Source organism: Nuphar pumila, chromosome 9 (genome assembly GCF_984573655.1).
Source record: "Nuphar pumila chromosome 9, dmNupPumi1.hap1.1, whole genome shotgun sequence".
Classification (NCBI taxonomy): Eukaryota; Viridiplantae; Streptophyta; class Magnoliopsida; order Nymphaeales; family Nymphaeaceae; genus Nuphar; species Nuphar pumila.
In genome coordinates, this window is record NC_143257.1 from 51567196 (window position 1) to 51591192 (window position 23997).

Here is a 23997-nt window from a genome sequence, read left to right on the forward strand (position 1 = left end):
TTGACTGGATGCCATTGAACTGAAAACAGAGAAAGACTCAGAATGAGACTTAGAAAAATGTGAGAAATTTTGAAAAATTTTGCAGGCAGGATAAAAATGCAGCTAGAAATTCGAGATCCAGTAGAAAGGTAGAATGTAAAATCGCCTGGAGTTTTGAAAGAAATTGGATATTTGAGAAAATCATCCAGGGTTTGAGAAAAACATCTTGTGGAAAATAAGGATGTTTTGAAAAAGGCCTAATGAGTTGAAACATTGGGAAATAAAGAATTGAGAAAATCATACATACAATCACATCCTGCACAAACATTTATGCACATTCAGCACTCCCTAAAAGGCTGACTCTAGATGCATCAATTTGAAAACAGCTGTAGGACCCTAATCCTAACTCTAGGTTCAGATCATCTTTGTCCAATCCAGTTATGCCGATATACCCGAATCGAAATCCAAGGTACGTGGCATAGAGTTTCAACTCCGGTTCTAAGGTAAGGTTTTCCAACATCCTTGAGCGCCTACCGATATACTTCGGACTGTGGCCCGCGGTACGTGGTAGGGGGGTGTTAACCCAAATAGTTGGCCCAGTTGTGAGGCTCTGTCCCGAACTATGGTTCTGGAAGAGAGCCCAGCAACGTGAAGACCGGGTAATGATAGGTAATTGAGGTTTTGAAAAAATGATCACATGCAAGAAATAGAGGGCTCTAAATCCTAGAGAGATAGACTTTTGAAAATCTTTGAAGAAGCATACATTGTTTGCATTCAGATCCTAAATTGAGGAGGGTTGTATTTAGACCTAAGTCTATGTGAGCATGAAAATATCTCCTCAATATGGTCCTACCAAACCATGCCTAAGCTACATGCAGTCAATGTCAGCTAGGTCAGAATCTAGGGTCCTAGGTTCGCATGATATCAAAAGTAAAGAGCTGACATTTTGTGAACACAATTTTGATAATTGAACTAAGTCAAGCATAATTTAGGTCAGACAAGGACAGGTCCCATCACGGTCGCCAAACCTGTTATCGTCGCGAAATTTTTCCCCCGTCTTCCCTTCCTTGCGGAAGAGAGAAAGAGGAAACGCTTTCGCGATTCAAACTTTGACCGGATTTTGGAAAATGTTTTGAAATACTCACCTCCGTTTTTGAAAATTGCGGGAAAATCCATGGGATGGGGCTCGACCTGTCGGTACGAGGTTCGACCGTTCCTGCCGCCTTTAACAGGGGTAATCGAACCAAGGACCAAAACTATGCTTGACTTAGCGAAATTATCAAAGTTATGTTCTATCCTAAATGCATAGAGAATTCAGGCATGTGCTATGAGATTTTGGAAAATGCCAGTTGGAAAACATGATGTATGCTTATAAAACATTTGGAGTTGGAAAGAATCTCTCAGGAAAGAGGTCAATTTCTCAGGAAACTCAGATAAAAAGGGGTTTTTGAAAACATGAGAAAGCTTATAAAGATGTGGAAAATTCAGAAATAGTTGAAAATCTTGGGAAAATGGAAGTGATTCTTGAGAAAAGATGGACTTTTTGAAAAGGGAAGCACTTCTTAGGAAAACTTGGACTTTGAGAGTTTTCTTAGGAAAATGATGGAAAATTTATAGGAAAACTCATTGGAGAAGGAAATTCAAAACTTGGGGAATCGAAATCCTGAGAATTTTACCTTTTTAAATACTTGGAAATCGATTTTGGATCTTGAAGAAAGATTGGAAAACTCTTTTGAATATCTTAAGAAAATATCATTTTCCTGGGAAAACTGTGGAAAAACTTGTCTTTGGAAAACCGATTTTGAAAAATCCTTAGAATTTCTTGAGAAATCGATTTCTTAAGAATGAAGTTTTCTTGAGAAAATCTTGAGAAAATCAATGATTTCATGATGTAAATGTCATGAGTGAATGAATGCACTTTGAAAAGATTTTCTAAGGGATTTGTTGGAAAATGTACATTAAGTCAAGATAAATCCTTCACACATCCTGACTGTGGCCATGAATATGTTCAGAATTTAGTTGATTTGATGCACATGATTTTGAAAACTTTGGAAATATGATGTGCATTTTAAGATAGCCTAAGAGTGTAGGCTCAATGTGACTAGTAGAAAGATGATGGATCTGGGTCTCGTCCATATTCCGACTAGGGCCGTAAATATGGATCCCACCGAGTCCATCAACTCCCTAAGAGTTGGTGCACGTGCCATTCGTGAACATCCATAGTGCTTTTGAAATAAAATGCATGAATCATATAATCAGGATATTGCATAAATTCAAACTATATGACATGCATCCTAGTCTAAGCAGGAAATTAAATCTCTTATTCCAAAATTTACATTATTACATCACTAAATAAAGGAAATAAAAGAAATTTGCAGACTTCAGCTCCTTCTTTTGATTGTTCCTGCCAAGCTTGAAATAAAGTTAGCTCAAATATGTGGGTTTTTCCAAGATTTTCCAATAATATTATGAAATTATTGGATTTAATTGGATATAACCCTATTCTCGTGCTTCCTTGATATTTGAAATGATGTAAATGTAGGAAATTCAGTAGAAAATAGTTTGAAATTCGGAATTGGGGTCAAAATGACCAAAATACCCCTAATTATAAAGTTATATCTTTAAAATCAGGGTTTTTTGAAGGAAAACTTGGTAAAATTGAGATTTTGAAATTCAAATTGAATTCAATGATGATGAAATGCAATATGACATGCTTATAAACACATTAGGACTGTAAAATCAGAATTTGACATTTTGAAATTTAGCCAAAATAACGAATTTCGCTTGTTTTTCACTTGGATCCGAGTCCTGCGGGGCCCTGTTTTGGGTATTATGGATGATCCGAACCTCAAATGGATTCCAAATTGCACAAAATTCGGTATGAAGCATCTAAACACTCTGATAAACAACCTAGAATGCTAAAAATCACAAAATGATATGATTTAAATGCTAAAATTCAAGGAAAGTCCTAAAATGATGGATTTTGCCTATGGATCCGAACCAAATGCAATGCCTAATATGATAATGCAAGATTTACACCATGGAAACTTCTGATATTTTGCATACTGCTAAAAGACCCGAAATGAAACATTTTTGGTTTTTACAGCCTCGGGATTTGAGCCATTGTGAGTTCAATAACAGGGATTTAGTTCAGACAGAGGTAAAAATCACACTAATCTGATGTAAAATGCTACAAAAATACAAAACGGCCATTAAAATTTATGAAATTAATCAGAGTTATGCACGACACCTACATGAACAACTTGTATGTTTATGACTTCGGCATTTGATCAACGGAAACACAAATAAAAATATAACTATTTCTGCCTAAACTAACAGAACAGACAAATGTAGCAAAACAGGGGGCTGACAAGAAAAATTTGAAGCAGGGGTCAAAACTGTTTTAAAAATTACAGGCTTTTAGATTCAAATAGAGGACATCTCGGACACCACTTTCACTTTTTACAGTTTTGGATTTATAGCAACACACAAAGAGAAACCATAGCCCTAAGTCGATCCAAGATCTCAGAGGCCCAAATTAGGCTCTGACACGTGTCCCGAACTCTCGGATTTTTGTTAGAAATACAAAAAAATCATAAAAATCTGATAAAATCATATTAAAAACTAGACATTCTCCCGAGTTCAAAACATCTTTCGGATCGAAAATCGGATCTTCCATGAGGGATATCTCGATTTTAAAAGTCGGAAAATGATTTTCAAAACGTATCCCGGGTAACAAAACCCGACTTGCCATTTTGAATGTTTACCACAGTAAACAAATTCAAATGCCTCCGAATTTTTGGAAAAGTTTCAGGGACACCTAAGGGCGCATTCCGTGATTTTTTGGGGATTTTTAATAAAAAACAAATGCATGAAATGACGTGTGGACTGACTGACAAAAATAGAGACCTACTGAAAATAAGCAGAATTGAAATAAATGCTAAATTAATCCTAATTAATTCATGAAATATGCTAAATGAATGAAATAAAATGCAAATTAAACCTAGCTAACTATATGAATGTTAAAAATCATCAAGGAAGCATAACAAAACATTTTTATATATGTCGTTTTATGAGAATAGCTCAATCCATCCCTCGGATGAGCTCTTTCTTCAAACGACTCCCGATTTGAATTATAGAATCACATCAAGGGGAAAAGAAGTGCGCCTTGCTTCGTTACGTAGCGTAGGAGCTCTTGAAAGGAGCAGCTATCACGAGCTTCCTTCGTCCTTCGCTCCGAGCTTCGGATGGTCCACCAAAATCGACCTCTGTTGGAATTGAATTGGCCACAGCACGAGCTCTACTCCACCTTCTTCAATGCGCCAAAGGGGGCACGATTTCCAAGGTTCAAAATCTGATTCTAGGAAGGCTAGGTCGGATTTTTCAAGTTCACAAGAGCTAAAAAAAATGATCTCCCTTTAGGCTGGGCGTGAACCCTTGTTTTTATAACTTTTCTGAAAATTTTTGAAATTCAAACAGGTTCAATCTGAGCCCTCCATGTGGCGCCATCTCAGGGGGTGTCATCTTAGGGGTTTGAAATTCGAATTTGTCTTTTGCAGGGAGCCCTCAGGTGGCGCCACCTCAAAAGGTGTTTTAATTTTTGAGAAAAATAAAAAAAATAGAAATTTTGTGGGTGAGACACCTCAGCGGGGGGAATTTGGAATTTTTCAAAAGTTTGCTTGATTCTCTCTGAAGAGAACTCCCAGAAGACGCCACCTCAGAGGGTGCTCTCTTAGAGTTTGAATTTCAAATTCACTTTTTGTAGGGAGTCTTCAGGTGGCGCCACCTCATGGTGGGCTACCTTTATTAAAAATAAAATAAAAAATAAAAATGGAGCCAAGTGGAGTCCTGGAATGGTGCCACCTCAAAAGGTGTTTGACATATGTCAGAAGGTCAGAGCAGTGGGCTCAGAAGGCGCCACCTCAGAGGAATTTGAATTCTACCTTTTCTGGAGAAAGGAGATCTGGACATGTGGCGGACAAGTGTCAGATGTCTGGAGAGGCTTTCTCAAATGGCGCCACCTCAGGGGAAGTTTGAAATTCAAATGGAGGTTGGCCCTGAAGGAATGGAGGATGGACATGTGGCGCCACCTCAGGGTGGCTCCTACAATGCCATGTGGCAAGAGGGAGGAAAAAGAGGGCAGTGACATGTGTCTCCTACTTTTCTGAAAAAAGTAGGGAGAGGACATGTGTCCTCTACTTTTTCTGAAGGAATGAGAAGGAGACATGTGTCACCTTCTTTTCCTGAAAGAAGTAGAAGATGACATGTGGCGGAGGGATGAGAAGGAGGGAAGGGACATGTGGCGCCTTCATAGGACATCTGGAAAAATCAGAGCTCCGGATTTTCGCCACCTAATGCCTTGTTTGAATTTTAAATGGTTTGCTTTTTCTGAAGAAGGCCAGGAGTGACATGTGTCTCCTACTTTTCTGAAAGAGGTAGGGAGAAGACATGTGTCCTCTACTTTTTCTGAAAGAAGCAGAGGGTGACACGTGGCAGAGGGGAGAGAAGGTGGGCCAAGCCATGTGGCGCCATCTCAGACAGGATGAAAAAGGTAGGAGTTCTTGATTTTCGCCACCTATGGGGATTTTTGAATATTTGAATTCTAGCTTTTCTGAAGAAAGCAGAAAATGACACATGGCACTTGCTTTTTCTGAGGAAATGAGAGCTTGCCATGTGTCCTCTGCAGGAGACACTCCAGATGGCGCCACCTCAGAGGAGACAAGCCTACCTTTTCTGTAGGAATTTAGGAGTGACACATGTTTCCTACTTTTCTGAAAAAAATAGGGAGAGGACATGTGTCAGGCTACTTTTCTAGAAGGAAGGAGGGGTTGACACGTGTCCTCTGCAGGAGACACACTTCAAGTGGCGCCACCTCAGAGGAGACAAACTCCACTTTTTCTAGACAGGACAACCTATGACACTTGGCATCTTCTGGTAGTCTTTGAAATGACACATGGCGCAGGATGGATACTGACACATGGCAGACATGTGGCGGCTTCTTAAGGTAGCCCCACACTGACACTTGGCAGAAGAGGGAGGGTGACATGTGGCACCGACTCTAGGTGAACCCTATGCTGACACATGGCATGTAAATGGGAGGAGAGAGAAAAGACAAGTGGCACCAATCCAGGGGACAAGGCTCCTATATTTTTGGGTTTTTCAAAATTCAAATTTTCAAAAGGAAAGCTTGTGTGACACCACCTCAGTGTGGGTCCCACATTGCTTCTTTATTGAAATAAGGATAAAACCACAACTTCTTTTTGGAATTTTCATAAAATCTGGACTAATGGGCAAAACAGGAATTTTGGAAAGAGTTGGCCCTTGTAGGGCGATTTTGTAAAAGAAAGATATTTGAAATTGTCAAAAAGGGCAAAATCTGAGGTGAAGTGACTCAAATCCATATTGAAAACTATCCAGATGGTTTTCCTGAGGAAATATTTTGAAATTCAGAGTCCTAGGGGTAAAATGGGAAAAATTGATAATTTTGAAGACCCAGGGTTTTGAAATCAATTTTGAAAAGAGTTGAAATTCTAATCTGGATTGAAAATTTTGAAATCAAGAGTTCTGGACCTCGAAATGACATGCTGTGCAGTGCAGTGATTTGAAATGCTCATGCAATGATATGCAATGTCATGTCTTATGAAATGCAATCTTGAATCAAGACTTGGAGATGTATGTCTCCTGTCAGGAGTAAAATTTTGAACATCTGAGCTAAAATTAGAGAAATTTTGAGAGTTGCAGATGAAATTTGGACTTTTGCAAGGTCCGTCTCAGAAAATGACCATTTTGCCCTCCAGCGATTTCAGAGGCTGGATGTTGATGCTTGGTGGAAATGTTGGGGAGGTGAGTGAAAATTTGGGGTGTTTACAGCAGGATAAAATGAAGTAGAAGATTCGAGATCCAGAGGATAGGAAGATGGGAAATCACCTGGAGTTTTTAGGAAAATGGAGGAATTTTATGAAAATCGTCCAGGGTTTAATGAAATATAAGGAAGTACTTCATAAAATGGAGTATTTTGAAAATCGTCCAGGGTTTAAAACATGGACACAGATTGGGGATTTTTGAAAAGTCGTCCAGTATTTTAGAAAATTGGGAAAATATGGAAAATAACAAAAAAATGACTATAACACATTCAATTACAACAAGTATGCACATACAACATTCCCTAAAAGCTGACTCTAGATGCACAAATTTTGAAATAGTTGTAGGACCTTAATCCTAACTCTAAGGTTCAGATCATCTGTGTCCAATCATGCTATGCCTATATACTCAAGCCAAGGCTCGATGTACGTGGCATAAAATCAATTCCTCCGGTTCTACGTTGGACTATGGCCCTTGGTACGTGGCAGGGGGGTTTTCACCCAAATAGGTGACCCAGTTGTGAGGCTCTGTCCCGAACTATGGTTCTGGAAGAGAGCCCAGCAACGTGAAGACCAGGACAATATAGGTGGGGTGATTTTTGAAAAACATGAGCACATGCAATCAAACAGAAGGCTCTAAGTCCTAAAGAGATAGAATTTTGAAATATTTGAAGAAGCAAACATTGTTTTCATACAATTTCTAGATTGAGGAGGGTTGTATTAGACCTAAGTCTATGTGAGCATAAAAATTTCCTCCTCAATATGGTCCTACCAAACCATACCTAGTCTACATGCAGTCCATGTCAGTTGGGTTCAAGCCTAGGCTCCTAGGTTCACATGATAGCATAAATTAAAAGCTGACATTCCATGGAAATCGATTTTGACAACTTGAAGTAAGTAGAGCATTAGATTGATCAGACGAAGACAGGTCCCATCTCGGTCGCCAAACCTGTTATCATCGCAAAATTTTACTTTTGCAAATCAAACTGACCTTTGAAAAAGATTTTGAAAATAACTTGCCTCCGTTTTTAAAATGCAGGATTATTCCGAAGAATGGGACTCGCCTGTCGGTACGCGATTCAACCGTTCCTGACGCCTTTACCAAGGGTAATTGAACCAAGGATCAATCAAATGCTTTGCTTTGTTCAACTTGTCTAAACCATATTCTAATTCCTAAATGCACAAAGAATCAGGCATGTGCTATGAATTTCTAAAAATGCACATTTGAAAACATGATGTCTGCTTCAAAGATTGGAAAATATTTGGAAGATTCTTGGAAAATAAACTCTTTGAAAATTGTGAATTATTTTTGAGATGCTGTATTTGAGAAAGTGAAAATCGATTTCTGAAGAAATATAAGGATTTTGTGAAAATTGATTTTGAGAAATGTGAAATAACTTTGAAAAACTCGATTTCTTTGAATTCAAACTTTGAAATTGAAAATCTAACTTAGAAAATCGAATTTGGAACTTGGGAAATACTTGAAATATCATTGGAAATCCATATTTTTAGAAAATCGATTTTGAATAAGACTTAGGAAATTTTGAAGAATTTGATTCCTTTGACTTGAAATTTGAATTGGAATTGGAATTGGAATTGGAATTGGAATTGGAATTGGAATTGGAATTGGAATTGGAAAATTCATGAAATGAATGAATATGATTTTGAGGAATTGGGAAAAACTCTTTGTATTTTTGAGAAATGCAGTGCATTTTGAAATTAGCCTAAGAGTGTACGCTGAATGTGGCTAATGTGAAGATCATAAATCTAGATATCCTTCATATTCTGACTATGGCCATAAATACGAATTCCACCAAGTTTATAAACTTCATAAAATCTAGTGTATGTGTCATTCATGTAGACCATAGTGAGTTTGAATATGCATGAATCATCATCCATCACACATTAACATTATTTTAAAAAACAAACTATATGCAATGCTGCCTAAGCTAAGCAGGAAATGTAAATTCTTATTCCAAAGTTTAATTTAGTTTACATCACTATTGAAATTTAAATATATGAAAAATAAAGTCTTCAATGTACCTGCAAAACTAGAAAACTTTGTTAGTGATGATATGTTGGCTTTTCTAGATTTATCCAGCAATACCAGGAAATTTCTGGATTTTGCTAGATATGAGCCTTTTTGCCATGATTCCATTAAATCAAAATGATAAAGTATGAAATAAAATTGAATAAATAAGGAAGATAAGATATGAAATTTCGAAATTGGGGTCAAAATGGCCAAAATACCCCAAATAACAAGACTATGGCCTTGAAATTAGGGTTTTCAGAAAGATATTTTGTAAAATGCAAGTTTTGAAATTCAAATGCAAATAAACTAGGCTAAAATATGATATGACATACTTAAACACATGAAAACTAAGGTTAGGTATTTCGAAATTGAGGTCAAATGACCAAATTGCCTCTGATAGCAAGACTATGGCCTTGAAATCAGGGTTTTCTGAAATAGATTTTGGTAAAAACTTGGGTTTTAAGGACTAAATGAAATCAAATTAACATCAAATTTGACCTAAAGTATCCTAATATGATTATGAATATGATTAAACCCTAAAAATATATGCTTATGCACGAAAATCCCAGAATATCACAAAAACTATGATTTTGGCAGTGTTTTTGGATCTTTCAGGAACCCGGTTTTGCAATTTGCTTAATTCAGCCATCAATCAGATTCCAAAATTCATCAAATTTGGTACCTACACTTGTTATAACCCTAATTTTGAATTATAATTATAAAAATATTTTTTTGACATTAAATTAACCCAAAAATTGCATCAAACCCTAAAAATATGCTATTTTTGACCTAGTTCACCAACCAGTTTCAGAGTTAGACCCGAATCAGGGGTCAATCTTTCATGAAAATCTATGAAATTTTACAGAGACAAACTAGGAAGAAAAACAGATATTTCCCAATTTATAGATCGGAAAAAGCATCTCTGGTTAGGGAGAAACCCTTCCGTCAATCTGAACTAAAATCTAACAAATCTAACAGGGGTTAAAACAGATACTTTCAATTGCTAATTTCGGGATAAATAGAAATACTGATCTAAAATATCTGATATTTTAGCAGTAAACAGTAGACAGAAAAATAAGAATACTAACTTTTTACAGATTGTGAATCGGATCTGTGGTTTGGGATCTATGAACAACACAAGTCTGATTAGAGTTTTGGTAAACCCTAACGAGTTTTAAATTGAAAATCAGAATCTCTGACAGAGGAAAAATACTAAACAGTGATAAAAAATTCTAAAAATTTCACAGTAGCTAGATCTAATCAATATAAATCCATGAAACTTTACAGATCTAAAATCGGATATAAGATGAGAAAAATATCATCACAGCAAGTTACCTTCTTGATTTTAACTTCGATTTTAAAGATTTAAAAACCCGATTTGATGTCTGATTTTTCTGACAGGGTTTCCGAAGTCCAAAACCACTGATTTTTTACAGTAGTTCCTTTAGTTATGCATGCATCACATATAAAAAAAACAGAAATAAAAAACGAATATTTCAATCCGAAACAACATGCGTTTTACTGTTCTAAACTAAAAAACACACAAAAATCTAAGAAACTTAAGAAATCATGTATTAACTAATGAAAAACAATAAAACAAACCATAAAACAGTAAATAAAAATTATTTTTATGCTGGAAAACATAAAATAAATATAAATAAACAAATAAATAAAATAAAATCAAGGAATCAATGGCTGGAATTTGATTTCACCCTTAAACACATGGATTTGACCCATTAAAAGGGTAAATCATGTATTTTATTGGTTAATAATGCAAAGAATCATACTTAAATCACTTTTAATGGATTAAAATCCCTGTAAATCACACAAAACAGGGTTAGATCATCTTCTTGGACCATTCTTGATGGTTCTTGAGGTTGGATCATGGTTGAATCTTCATAAGGAGGAGCATCCAAGGCTAAATCTAGGTTTAAAGCATTAAAAACATTAAATAAAATAAATAAAAGTGAAGAAGTTCATACCTTGGAGTTGCAGCAATGGAGGAAGGGATGGAGAGGAGAGAGAAGCTCCAAGAAACCTCAAAGGTGAATAGTGAAAATCGTCCCCCTCTCTCTTTTTATTTATAAAAAGAAATTAGGTTTAAAAATCAAGTTTTAAAAAAAAAAATTGGACTCTCTAAGGGGGGGGGGGCGATTTTGGGGTGTAGTTACTATCCTACCCCTATTCTAAATTATCTAAACTAATGCCTAATTAACCCCTAGTCTATCCTAGAAATCCCCCAAATGTGATGCCACTTGGCATCCTTCACATTTGGGTTTTTAAAACACGTTTAAAAACATTTAAAAACACTAGTTTTAAAAACTAATTTTCAAAATGAGTTTTCAAAATGGTTTTGACTCTTCTAAACTTCTGACACTAACCAAGACACTGACTAACCCTAGTCTAGCCCTGACTTACTCGAATATGGTGCCACCCCGAGTGGGCCCTACTTGAGTTTTTCAAAAAAAATTGATTTTAAAACTTGAAATTGAGAAAGTTTTCAAAAGATTTTCAAAAGTAAGCTTGAAATTAAAAGTTTTGAAATGACATAGGGTTCGAACTGGGTCAAAACCCCTCTGGATATGGTTCCAACTGAGTGGGCCCACATCGATTTTTGCAAATTTTGAAATAAACACTGAAAATACCTTTGAAAAGAGGTTAAAATTAATAATTGAAATTCAAGATTTTTGAAAATAGAGTCTCAGGCGAACTGGAACTCCAGGTTAGAGTCCTGAACTCTTAGGATTCTGAGGTTTTAGATTTTAAAAAGCCAAATGACAGGTTTTTGAAAGATTTTATCAGAAAATGGTGAAACAAGTCAGAAAATACAGTCAGGGTTAGACTCCTAACTCGATCAGAACTCTGACATAGAGTCCTGATCTAACTGGACTCTGCAAAATGACCTAATTTTTTTTAAAACGAATGGAAACAAATAAAAATGGAATAAAAACAGACTTCAAAACAGACTCCTGACTCAACTGGGACTCTGGGACAGAGTCCTGATCGGACTAAAACTCTAGATTTTTTTGGTATTTTCTGAAAAACAGTTGAAAGAACTTGTGAAAACAGTTAAAATAATAACAAATATTGGAATAAACCAGAGTTCTGATTCAACTGAGACTCTGAGAACAGAGTCCTTATTGAACTAGGACTCTTATATTGTTGGATTTTCTGATAAGTAAGTGATGGAATTTAAGCAAAGCTTTTGAAAACCAGTGAAAATGAAGTGAGAAAATCAATTTTGGATAGAATCCTACTTCGATCAGGACTCTGGGGTAGAGTCCTGATTTGATCAGGACTCTGAGATAAAACCTCAGAATTTTAAAATTCTTTGATAAAAGCGCAACAGTTTTGATAGATGAAAAGATTTTTGAAAGATTCTATCAAAATTTGAAATCAGGATCGGAGTCCTGATCCAACTAGGACTCTCTGAACAGAGTCCTGTTTTGACTTAAAACTCTGAGTTTCTGACTCATTTTAAAAGATTTTGAAAGATTTGATTGAAAATGGTTGTGAAAGATTAGAGTTTTAATCCGATTAAAACTCTAAAGAAGAGTCCTGATCCGACTGGACTCTTGAAGAAGAGTCCTGATCCAACTAGGACTCTAAGATTTTGGCCAAAACAGAAGATTTTGAAAGGTTTTCTTCAAAAACAGGTAAAAAGGTAGTGAAAAGTAGAGTTTTGATCTGACTAGGACTTTGGAAAAAGAGTCCTGATCCAATTAGGGCTCTAAAATTTTTGAGATTTTTGATAAATGAAGGAATCCAGAAGCGACACCACCTAAATGGGTCTCATCTGAGAATTGAAATCAATTAAAATTGAGTTTGAAATGAATCCAGATTATTTTCTAAGAAAATACTTCAAAATATAAGGTCCTGGGGGTTGGCAAATGACACAATGTTGATTAAAAACCCAGGTTTTAAAATTGATTTTTGAAAGAAAAGTTTTAAAACTCAAATCTGGATTGAATATTTTGAAAACAGGAGTGTTGGATCTCGAAGATGAGATGTAATGACATGCAATGCTATGCTATGCAATGCAATGCAATGATATGCTGAATTCATGCAATGATAAGCAATGACACATGAAATGTAAGCACTGGATAAGGGTGAAAATTTGGGGTGTTTACACTTCCTTTATTCAGCTTCTTAAACATCATGCTCAAAATGCCCATCTACAGTCTGATGAACAGGTATATCACGCACAAGACATGAGCTAGTTTGTTTATCTCTATGCCTGCTGTGAGAGGAAGCTACTTGTGAATTTCTAAGCCACAGAAGATACTCAGGAGTTAGTTGGGAACTAACAGAAACACCTTTTCCAACACAATGTTCAAGAGGTAGACAGTTGAACCTCCAAAGCCTCAAAAGAAGAATAAACACTGTCGAAAAACACCAAATATACAGAAATCCCTTACCCAGTTTGGAAGTTTCCATGTGATGTTAGGTATGTAGGATTCAAAACATCTCACAGATTGCATCAATGTGCTAAATAGCATAGGAGCATAACCAGTCAAAGGGCTGTCACTTCCACCATGGTCAGCAGGAGGTGGTAGTGAAAGCAATCTCACAGCCAGACACACAGCGTGCTCCTGAATACTCCAAACCTGTAAAAATAATAATAAAAAAAGGGGACTGCAAAGAATTGTAGCAGCAGACATCTTATCTTCGTCTGGCTCACAGGCTGCCAAAACTTCCATCAAATCTATGAGCAATTCAGTGACGTTACCCTAGCAGCAGGAGTTATCACCAAAAAATTTACGATTGAGGTGGATATAAGAACTCCTTTCATTAAAGCAGACCAAACAGATTTTTGGCCTGGCATACCTCTTGATATCTGGTTCATAAGCCCACGCACATAGCTGGTGTCATAATTATGCAGTTGTATATGTCAATTGTCTTGCGATACACGCCTTAACAATCAGGTGCCACATATTTCCCACATAATTATTGTTCAAGCTAATGCCATCAAAACACCCACTTCCAATTTTGAGGCCAGAAACAAACATCATTGATTTGGCAGCTGCCTGATTAGCTACCGGAATGACAGGCTGGGGAGGTGCCAGCAAGCTTTCGAAATCACCAAGCATTTCTAAGGTGGTTATCAGATTTTTTGACATTGTCCCATTACCATCTTCTCTTTTCTCTGATTATCCTCCATGTGTTCTTGTTCAAAAGCCAGGTTTCTCTCCTTTTCCTCAATAATATCATCAATCGCAAGTGTTGTAGTCAAGACGTGGCGCAGAGCCCTCAATGGGATCCCCTTTTCCTTTGAACACACCTAAGGGCTGCCATCCACAAACCCAAGAAAGTTTCATGCCGGGTAATTCAATAAATAGCTTGAAGAGACTTTACCAAATCTGTAAGTTTTTCAATAGCAGATATAGCTGAAGCTTGTGATCCATTCATGGTGTCTTCCAGAAATAGATCCAGAGGAATCTAAAGTACAAGTCTATTAGCTCCATGGTTTTCGGCATAATGCCACCATGACAGATGGCTTCACAAAGTGTTATGCCATCGAATCTTAATCTTCTGAATTCATTGAGATTTCAAAAGAAGCTCCATAAACCAAAATTTGGGCTCAGATGCTAGAAGATCATTTATCAAACAATATCCATGATATAAGAGGGGAGCAAACATATGACATTCTTGATGTGCAAATATTAAAATACAAGTATAGGGAAAATGCAATGCCACCACATCGACCTGGATACAGATAATGCACAACATGTATGATCAAGTGTTCAAAAAATCATGAATGAACTATTTGGGTGATGTGATAAATAAAAAAAAAATGCAGGCATAATCTTTGATTTAAGGTGAAGAAGAGCAGCAACATTTCTGAATTACTAACTGCAAAAAAAAAAAACAAAGACCTCGGAGTATGAAATCACCTGGGTGAGTGACATCCTCTTATCACTGGTCCCTGAGGTGCGATTCTAAATCACTAGAATGAATCGGCAAATCCGGGTAATCATAACAAAAAAAGAAAAATAAAAAATAAAATAATAAACAAAAAAAAAAAAATCGACCTGCTGATCAACAGGTCAAAACTAGGACAAATTACTCGTGATAGAAACGGGGAATCGAGATCGCCATCACTATCCAGATCAATAGGCCTCCATAGATGAAAATCAAGTTTTAAAATCGACAGAAAACAAAACAAGAACTGGTTACAAACTGGAAGTCAGAACAAATACGAAAAGTCAGAAGAAGAAGATTCCAATAGAAAAAAAAAATTGAAAATGGAAATGAGAACCTCAGACATAAGCGGACACTTGGTTGAATACCAGAGGAATTTGATACGAGAAAAGGATGTTGGAGTGAAAACTCCATTAATTTTTGCAATGGGTGGGTCGGTCCTGCTATATGCAGGCCGACCCTACCACTGATGCATTATAATAAAGAAGATGAGAGGAGAAACAGAACAGAACACTATTTAAAACTAAGAAATGTGACGAGACAGAAAAAGGGAATAGAGAGAAAGAAGAAAAAAAAAGAGAGAGGAAGAAGAAGGATGTTCACTTACCAGTGGCTATAGGGAGTGGTCGACTTTCTTCCTGACGGCGCCCTGTTGTGAGGGGAAGATCCTTCGAAATCAAAACCAGGAAGAAGAAGAAATGTCAAAAAGGGGCAAGGAAGAGGAGGAGTCAGGGAAGTTTCGGTCGATGGTCTTAATCCCCCCTTTAGTCTTCCCCTGTGGTGGTTTATATAGCAAATGGAGGAAGGATCTGGAAGGCGATGGGGATTGATGGATGGAGGTTGGAGATGCACGGAACAGGGAAAAAGGGGCGAAGGTCGTTGAGAATGAAGGGTTGAGGAGAAGGTGAGAAGATCGGAGGGTTTGAGAGTGAGAGAGGGAGCATGCGATGGTGAGCGAGCGAGGGTTTCTGAAACCCTAAAGAAATTTCAAAAGGGGTTTTACCAAAAGGCGGTTCCCTGTGAAAATTTTTCAAAACGATGGTCTTTTCAAAAGTTTTTTTTTTTTTGCAAAGGAATGGTTTTAGTTAAAAGGTTTGTTTTCTTCAAAAAGGAGGTTTTTCAAAAAGGCTATTTTTATGTTCTTTTTTTTCTTATATATATACATTTTTGTTTTTCTCTTGACATTCTCTATATTTTTTGACATTTTTAGGATAAGACCCTAAAATCAAAGATTTAAAACTAAATTTTTGTATTTTTGGAAGATATTTATAAAAGAGAGTTTTTTTTTTCTAAGAATTAAAAGCTATTTCTTTGAAAAAATCTTCAGAAGGCAGATTTGGACCCGAAACATGAGGTGATATTCGAGGTTTGGACCTCGAATCGAGAGAATATAAATTAGTGGATCCGAATGGGTGTCGAATGAGCTATTTGAGCAACTCAGAAAACATTTTTGATATTTTATAATTTCAATTTGTAAATTGAGTCACGAGACTCAAATTTGGACCTTAAATACCGGATTCGGCTCCGAAGTCGAGTTTGAATGAAATTCAATCAAGAAATTCTGAAAAATAACTGAAATTTAGCTTTGATTTTCTCAGAAGATGGAGTCGGGGCAAAAGGGTCATTCTTACTAAAATTTGAAAAATTTGGGGTGTTCACACAAGGGCTCTTCCCAATGTGGAAGAGCCATCATGAGGCTGGACTTGCCTCACTGGATGCATGGGGCGGCAGCCCCATGGCAATCTTGAGATTTTTGGGAGGATTTTCAAATCCTCCATGGTGTGTGGTGGAGCTGGGCGGTGGTGAGAATTCGTGACCCACCTTTAGCCCCACATCTTGGAGGGTGAATCTCCACCCTCCATCTCAACTAACCTCTCTTTAAGAGCTTTTGAAAAATCAAGAACCCCCCCAAAATGGGCGATTTTTCTAGGCTCTCTCTCTCACTCTCTTTCTCTCTCCCATACTTTCTCTTATCTTCCTCCCAGTCGTGGGTTTGGTTCAGCCTTGTTGGAGGACGATATTGCAGTCGTGACCTCCTTCTTCATCCAAGCTCCAAAGGTGAAGGCTCAACCCGCTTTCCATGTCGTTTTAGTACACCATGAAACCGAGGAGTCGATGCATCTATGCATGCATGCTCCATCAGTGGATTAGCTGAATGAGCTTTTTTTTTTACCATATTCACCATTGTTTTGCGTTGCTTGCTGCATTCATACATTCTATTTTTTTTCTATCAATAACATTTTCTTTTTGGAGCTTCGTTCTTGTTGTTTCCCTTCTCTCTCATTGCTGGGCGTGGTGGCATGTTTACGAACATATTTTTGCCTTGCTGAGTATGCTCTGGACCAAGATGGGCTTGTCCAGATGCACCCAATCCATTTAGGCACCCCTTGGAGTGTAGGCGTGTTGCGGGTGGTGAACCGCAGCCACCACCTTCTTCCTTGGTGTTTCGGTGTGCTGGGTTCAGACCCAGTCCCAAAGCATTTGGGACTGGCAGGGCCTCCCTGGCACCTTGTCCAGGTTTCTTCTGGAGACAAGGTCGTTGGCCCCTTTTCTTTTTTTTCTCTCCTGCTGTTGGGTTTTGGCGCATTGGGTCACCCAGGGCTGTGGGCACCCGGATGGCTTAGTCGGTTGGGCGAGCCTGTAACAGGCGCCTGACCCCTTTGGCACGGTTGTTCGAGCCCATGGGATCAGTCTCTTGGGTTTGGGTGGTCGCAAGGTCTGGTCCAGCAGACCAGACCCTTAGCTAAACCCCGTATTCCCTTGTTTTGGAGATGGGGCACCCTGTGAGTTGCCCATATGCTCAGTTTTGGGTCACCCAGAATTTTTATTTTTGGGCATGCGTTTTGGCCAGGGTACTGGTCTGAACCGTGGGTTCAGACCAGTGCCACAGAAAGCTGGGTTGTCTGGTTCATGGGCCAGACCCCAACCAAACCGTGGCACCTTGGGATGTCCCGGTTTTCCCTTATTTTTTTGTAGCCAGGGGCGAGCCATGGGGTGCTAGGCACCCGGGCCATCCAACGACTAGAACCTCTTCGGTTTAGGTCTGAACCAAGGATTCAGACCTGTGTGAACCTTGACAGCAAGGTCTGGTCCTACGGACCAGAACTACGTCCAAACCCCTTGGAACCCCAGCACCGCGAGGTTACTGGACATTGCCATCTTGGCAGCCCATTCCAGACCTACCCGACTTACCTAAGAGTCTGGTCTGAACCATTAGTTCAGACCAAGACCCTTGGTGGACCTAGCAGTCTGGTCCGAAAGACCAGACCTACATATTCCTTCTAAACCCCTTTTTGGCGGCAGGCCCGCAACTCTTTTGGCCCCGGAACCCCTGCAACTATGGTGTCCTACAAGTCGGTTGTCCCCATTGGTGACCCCCTTTATGCCCAACATGAATCCTTACTTGTAGCCAAAACTTTGGTTGGTCCAGACCCGTATTTTCGCCCTGCACCATATTGCAAACCAGTTAGGGTGTATGACAGTGAGGATCGCGGTTGCCACAAAACGGTTGGCGAGCATTTTTGTGCATGTGTACATGTACAAGTGTAATATGTATATATATATAGAAATATATGTATATATATATATATATATATATATATATATATAAATATATATATATATATAGTAAAGTCGGGTGATTCAATGCGACTACCTACGGGAAATTAAATAGACACATAGCACCCTCGTGCATTGTCCAAATGTGTCCATGGTTACTTTCACACTCCAATGTAGTCGATGTTCTATTTTGGGTCTGCGGGCGCAACACCCCAAACCGTGGAAAGCCAATGTAATCCCCATTTGATGGGTTATTTTCAGAATTCGCTTTTGACACGTAAGTGTGTCGCACTCCTTGAGGAAATACTTAACACCTTGGTTTCCATTTTGGTTGACTAGTTGTGTAAACGGGTCAGCACTATTACAAACTCCACGTATATAGAGCCTACGTTGGTTACAAGTCACATACATTGTTCAATATTTTTGTATCGGGTCTGCAAGCGCGACACCCGAACCATGGAAATGCTAATGTTATTCCCATAAGTTGGGAATATCCTGGATTCCTTCAGTAACACGTAAGTGTATTGAATCAAGTAGCCTAGCAAAGGTATAAGTATATGATTATCTTTCGTGTCATACTTGCATCTTTCCTCTTGCAAGAGCGACGACCCACCTTGGAATGCGAATGTAATTCCCATACGTATGGGAATATCATAAAGTTCAATCTCAACACACAAGTACACCAAATTGTGAGTCTACTCTACACGAGTGGTCTCATGTTACGTAAAGTGCCAATCTTAATGATTTAGTTCCAACTACTTGAGTGATGAAATTGATGGAATTGCATATGCATGCCTCTTAGAATTGAAAAACTGTACACTCACATGCACATTATCTTATTTCTTAGATTTGCAGTTATATCATACCTCTGTTCTTTATGTTTATGTAATTGGCGAAAAATCATGATGCACTTTGCACACAGCACATCCTGACACATGTACTGAGTAGTGCGTACCTCGACTGGTACATTGCTTGAAGGTATTGACGAGTGCACGAAGTGCACTTACTTCATGAAATGAAAAGGCTGATAAACAAGTTAAACACCATAGAGTATGAATAAATATGATTAGTATTGGATTCAGTTGGAGTCACTGGGCAAGGGCCCTTCTGTCGTGAGTGAACTCACATGTGACTATACCCTAAATTAGAAAAGAAATAATATGGTGTTAAGATCGCTTTTTGCGAGTGTTGTGCTCTTATTAGCTGCGTGAGGCTGAGCACGTGGATGGGCAGGCTAAGTCCTCGTTTGCGTACCCCGCGGGGACCACGAGGCATAAAATCCTCGTCAGGAGGTGTGACTGAATAATGAGCCTAAGAAAGATAAGCATGCTTCGCCCCATTCACAAAATGATTCACCTTGGAGAGGGTGGATAGTACAACCCCGAGTGACTTGTCGTTACTACGAGATGTGTTTTGACAGGAGCTGTAGCGTCCTTTGACCTCCAGTCACTTAGAGTCAGGGAGGTCGAGGTTGTCTTTTTAGGACCTCACTACTGCAGTAATACGGATTGCAATCCTTACCTATGTGAGAGTTTATCTCAGCTACGTGTTGCTCGCATGAGGTTTACTCGGTCTGTAGCATCCCCGGTTACCACATTAGAAATTGAATAACAGAAGCCGGGTGCATGTCTCACAGAATGTGAGATTCCTTCGCATACCTGAAAGAGTAATAAGAAGAACTTAAAGACTAACCAATCACAACTGACATATTGTAGTTGTTACTTTACTCGTTCAACAGTTATATCAGTTATTTTACTTGTACAACAATTGTTTCAGTTCTAGTTACGTTCCTCACTTCTCTTAGTTATTGGTTTAGTAGATGTGTAGTTCATGTTATATTTCTTTTACTGATCTTAGTTACTTGTTCTGCAGTTACTTCAGTTTTGTTACCTGTTTCACTTGGTTAGCACTTGTCACATATGCACTTACCTGACACCGACACATATACTTGTTATTTCACATTACTGTTTCCAGTTTTACCTCTTAGAAATGATATATATGTCGTGGTTGTTTCTTCACCACCTCGCAAGAAGACTGACCCTGTTTTATGGGGATGCAGGTGATGAATAGGTACGATGTTGATGCGACAACACATGGTGGAGGCTTGGGGACCCACACTTAGCTGCAGATCTTGTTCCTGTTGGTTTTGGGATTTTGGTTTTTGTTGGGATACATTCCCTATTTTTGGAGACTTGTTGTACTGTCACATTTTGTAACTTTTAGACTGTCGGGTTATATACCCTTGATACTTGTGATTGTACCTCTTAGTCATGTCTGTTGCACTTACCTGTGGCCGTCCAGACTTGCGGCCTTGTGTGATCATCGCAAAAAATTTCCTCTCTAGGTTTCTCTCTCTTTCTTCTCTTTTCCTTGAAAACCTCTATTTTCCCCTCTTTGAAGGGGAATAAAAGATAGAAAGGAGGAACTCTTTTGCAGGGTCTCACTTGACCTTAATTTTGAAAATATTTAGGAAAATAACTGGCCTCCGTTTTTTATTTGTGGGAAAATTTAGGAAAATTGGGAATATTTGTGGGAAAATATTTAGGAAAATAACTCGCCTCCGTTGGTACGAGGTTTGACCATTCCTGGTGCCTTTACCAGGGGTAATCAAACCAAGGATCAAATTTATGTCTCCTTGCTTTGCTAAAAGATTATCTAAGAATTTATTCTAAATCTAAATGCACAAAGAATCATGCTTGTGCAATGCAAAGTGCAGAAATGTATGCTTTTTGAGAAAGCACTTGAAAAAATCTGAGATTTTCCAAGTGATTCTGAAGTAAATGTGATGAAGAAATGATTTGAAATAGTTGAATTTCACTTAGAACTTGAGATAGATCAGGAAAGAGATTTGAAGTTCTAAGTCTTTGAAATAACCAGAGTTTGGGAGAATAAATCTTGGCTTTGCAAAGAATGATTTGAAGTTGAGATAAAAAGGAAAATAAAGGAAGTTTCAAAGTCACAGATGGACTTTGAATTTTGAATTTTTGAATCTGGATTTAGGAGAGGAAATGAATATTTGAAATGGAATTGAATTCCAGATTTTTGAAGTTTTAAAATTAAAATGGGATTTGAGAAATCCAAATTGAGTTTTAAAAAATGGAATTGGGTTTAAGAGATCTAGATGGGATATGAAAAATAGAATTAGTTTTTAGAATTTGGGAATTAAGATAGACTTGGATTTGAAATCTGGCAACCTAAATGGATTTGGATCCGAAATTTAGAATTCTAAATGGAATCTGAATCTGAAGTCCAAGATCCAAAAATGGGGTTGAATTCTAGATGCCTAAATGGAATTGGATCTGAAGTCTGGGATCTAAAATGAAGTTAAAATTTAGGATCATAAATGGAATTGGATCCAAAGTCTGAGATCCAAGATGAAATTGGGTCTTAATTTTGGATTTGAAAAGCCCAAATGGGACTTTTGAAGAAGGATCTGGGTTTTGAAAACCCAAATTGAATTTAAGACTTAGGAATAATTGAATTTTCAGAATCAATCTCAAAACTTTGAATTGAGAATCAAGACTCAATCTTAGGATAGAGCTTTGAAGATAAAGAAATAATTTTGAATTTGAAATCAGAAGATGAATCAGAAATTTCAAAGTTTAAATTGAACTTTGAAATTGAATAAAATTTGAATTTGAATTTGAATTTTGGAAATGAATTTAAAATTCCAAAGTTGAATTTGAACTTTGAAATTTGATTTAAATTTGAAATGAAACTTTGAATATGAAATGAATTTTGAATTTTCAAAGTCAAATTGGACTTTGAAATTGAATTTTGAATCTTGAAATGAGATAGAACTTGATGAATTGAAATAGAATTTGAAGAAAGACATTCAAGATCACTTGGATTTTGGAAAAAAAAATTTAAAATATGATGCAATTCTATCCAAAATGATGAATGAAAAGAATTTTTTGGATTTTGAAAAGCATATTTCATTCTTTAAATGAATTGAAATAAGATTGAAGATATAATACATCCCTAACTATGGTCATTGAATGTATTATATAATAATCATATTTAAATTCAGGTGAAGAATGAAACATATTTTGGTGCTTTTATAGAGTTTTAAAATGAAATTAACTCTCAATATATCCTGACTATGGCCATTGATATATATTTTGAGTTTAATTTTAATTTAAACCCTGATAAAAGAAGAAAATATTGAAAATATGATGATTTTTGAAGAAGGAATCGAGTGTGGATCCGATGTTATTACATAAAAGATGAAAATCCTAAGTTTTGTTCACATCCTGACTATGGCCATTGATGCAAATCATCAACTTAGGATTTAATCACCTCCTATTAGAATGGTGCACTTGCCATTCATGTTCCCATTCATGAATTCTTGAGAAATAATAAAAAGAATGATATGAAAAACAAGTAGTTCCATGAAAATGCATGCTCATACATTCTAATCTAATGCTTGAAATGTAAATTCCCATTATAGTCTAGCTATTACAATCTTGATTTTGAATGAAGATTAAAATTCCTAAACTAAAAAGGAAAAAACAAACTTTCTACCTAATTCCTGCAAAACCAAAATTAGCACAAGGAAAAGGTAATGAAAGACATTCTATTTTAATGCAAATGCTTATGCTTGCTCTAAATGGAGAATACATATACAACAATATGCTAAATGCCATACCTAGACCAAGAAGGAAATATGTATGTGTTATCTATGGGCCATGTGAAAGCTGGTAGGAAAATATATGTACATGCTTGCCTAGGGATGATGAAGACATGTTATGAAAAGGGACACCCCAGCCTTCATTGGATTGATGTGAAGGAGAAGAAGCTACAGCCGTTGGGTGTTATGACAGGTTCTAAAGGGGTTTTAATGCAACATATAACCAGAAAGGGGTAGTATGGCTCTAGGTATGTACATGCAGGATATGTTGTTAGGGTAATAACAATGGGTGAAGCATGCTGATATGGTGCAGCTGTGTATTAAGAAGTGGGGCAGTGACATAGTGATAGAGACAGTAGTGAATGGGGCTGGTATGTGAATGAAGTGGGAAATGAGAAATGTTGTCGCGTATTGCTATAATATGATGACAATGGTGATAAATGGATGGTAAGTGTTGAGTGGAGGGTAGCGAAAGAGGGAGAGGCAAAAGGGAAAATACTGTAAGTGGTGAAGTGTAATGGTGTTGGCTATTGTGAAGGAACATGTTGTGCTCAGGCTACTACAAACATCACTGTAGCAACAAAAATAGTAGGTGACAGGTGGTAAATAGTATACGGATGGGCAAGGTGCTGGAGTGCAAAGCATAGCAACGGGCTAAGAATGGAGTTGATGTTGTAGCAGCAGGATGGAGGTGGCAGCAAAGACTAGTGAGGATGTGGGGCTGCTGCAAAAGGGTGACAGCAATGATGTGTTGCTGTAATTTCAGCAGGCAATAGGTGCAATAGTGGAGAATAGGTATAGTGGTGTTGCTGCAGTAGTTTGGGATAAAAAGAAGTTCTGTACAATTGTTCTTTGGGTTCAATGAATCGTGTGGAGGAAGGTTGTGACTATCGTGCACAGGGCTGAAGGTGAATGGGGGTATGAAATACAAGGTACCGTGTAAATGCTATATGCACAGATGCAGCGATAACATAGGATGTAGGTGTTGGGAAGGAGTGTATGACAGCAGGTAGGTG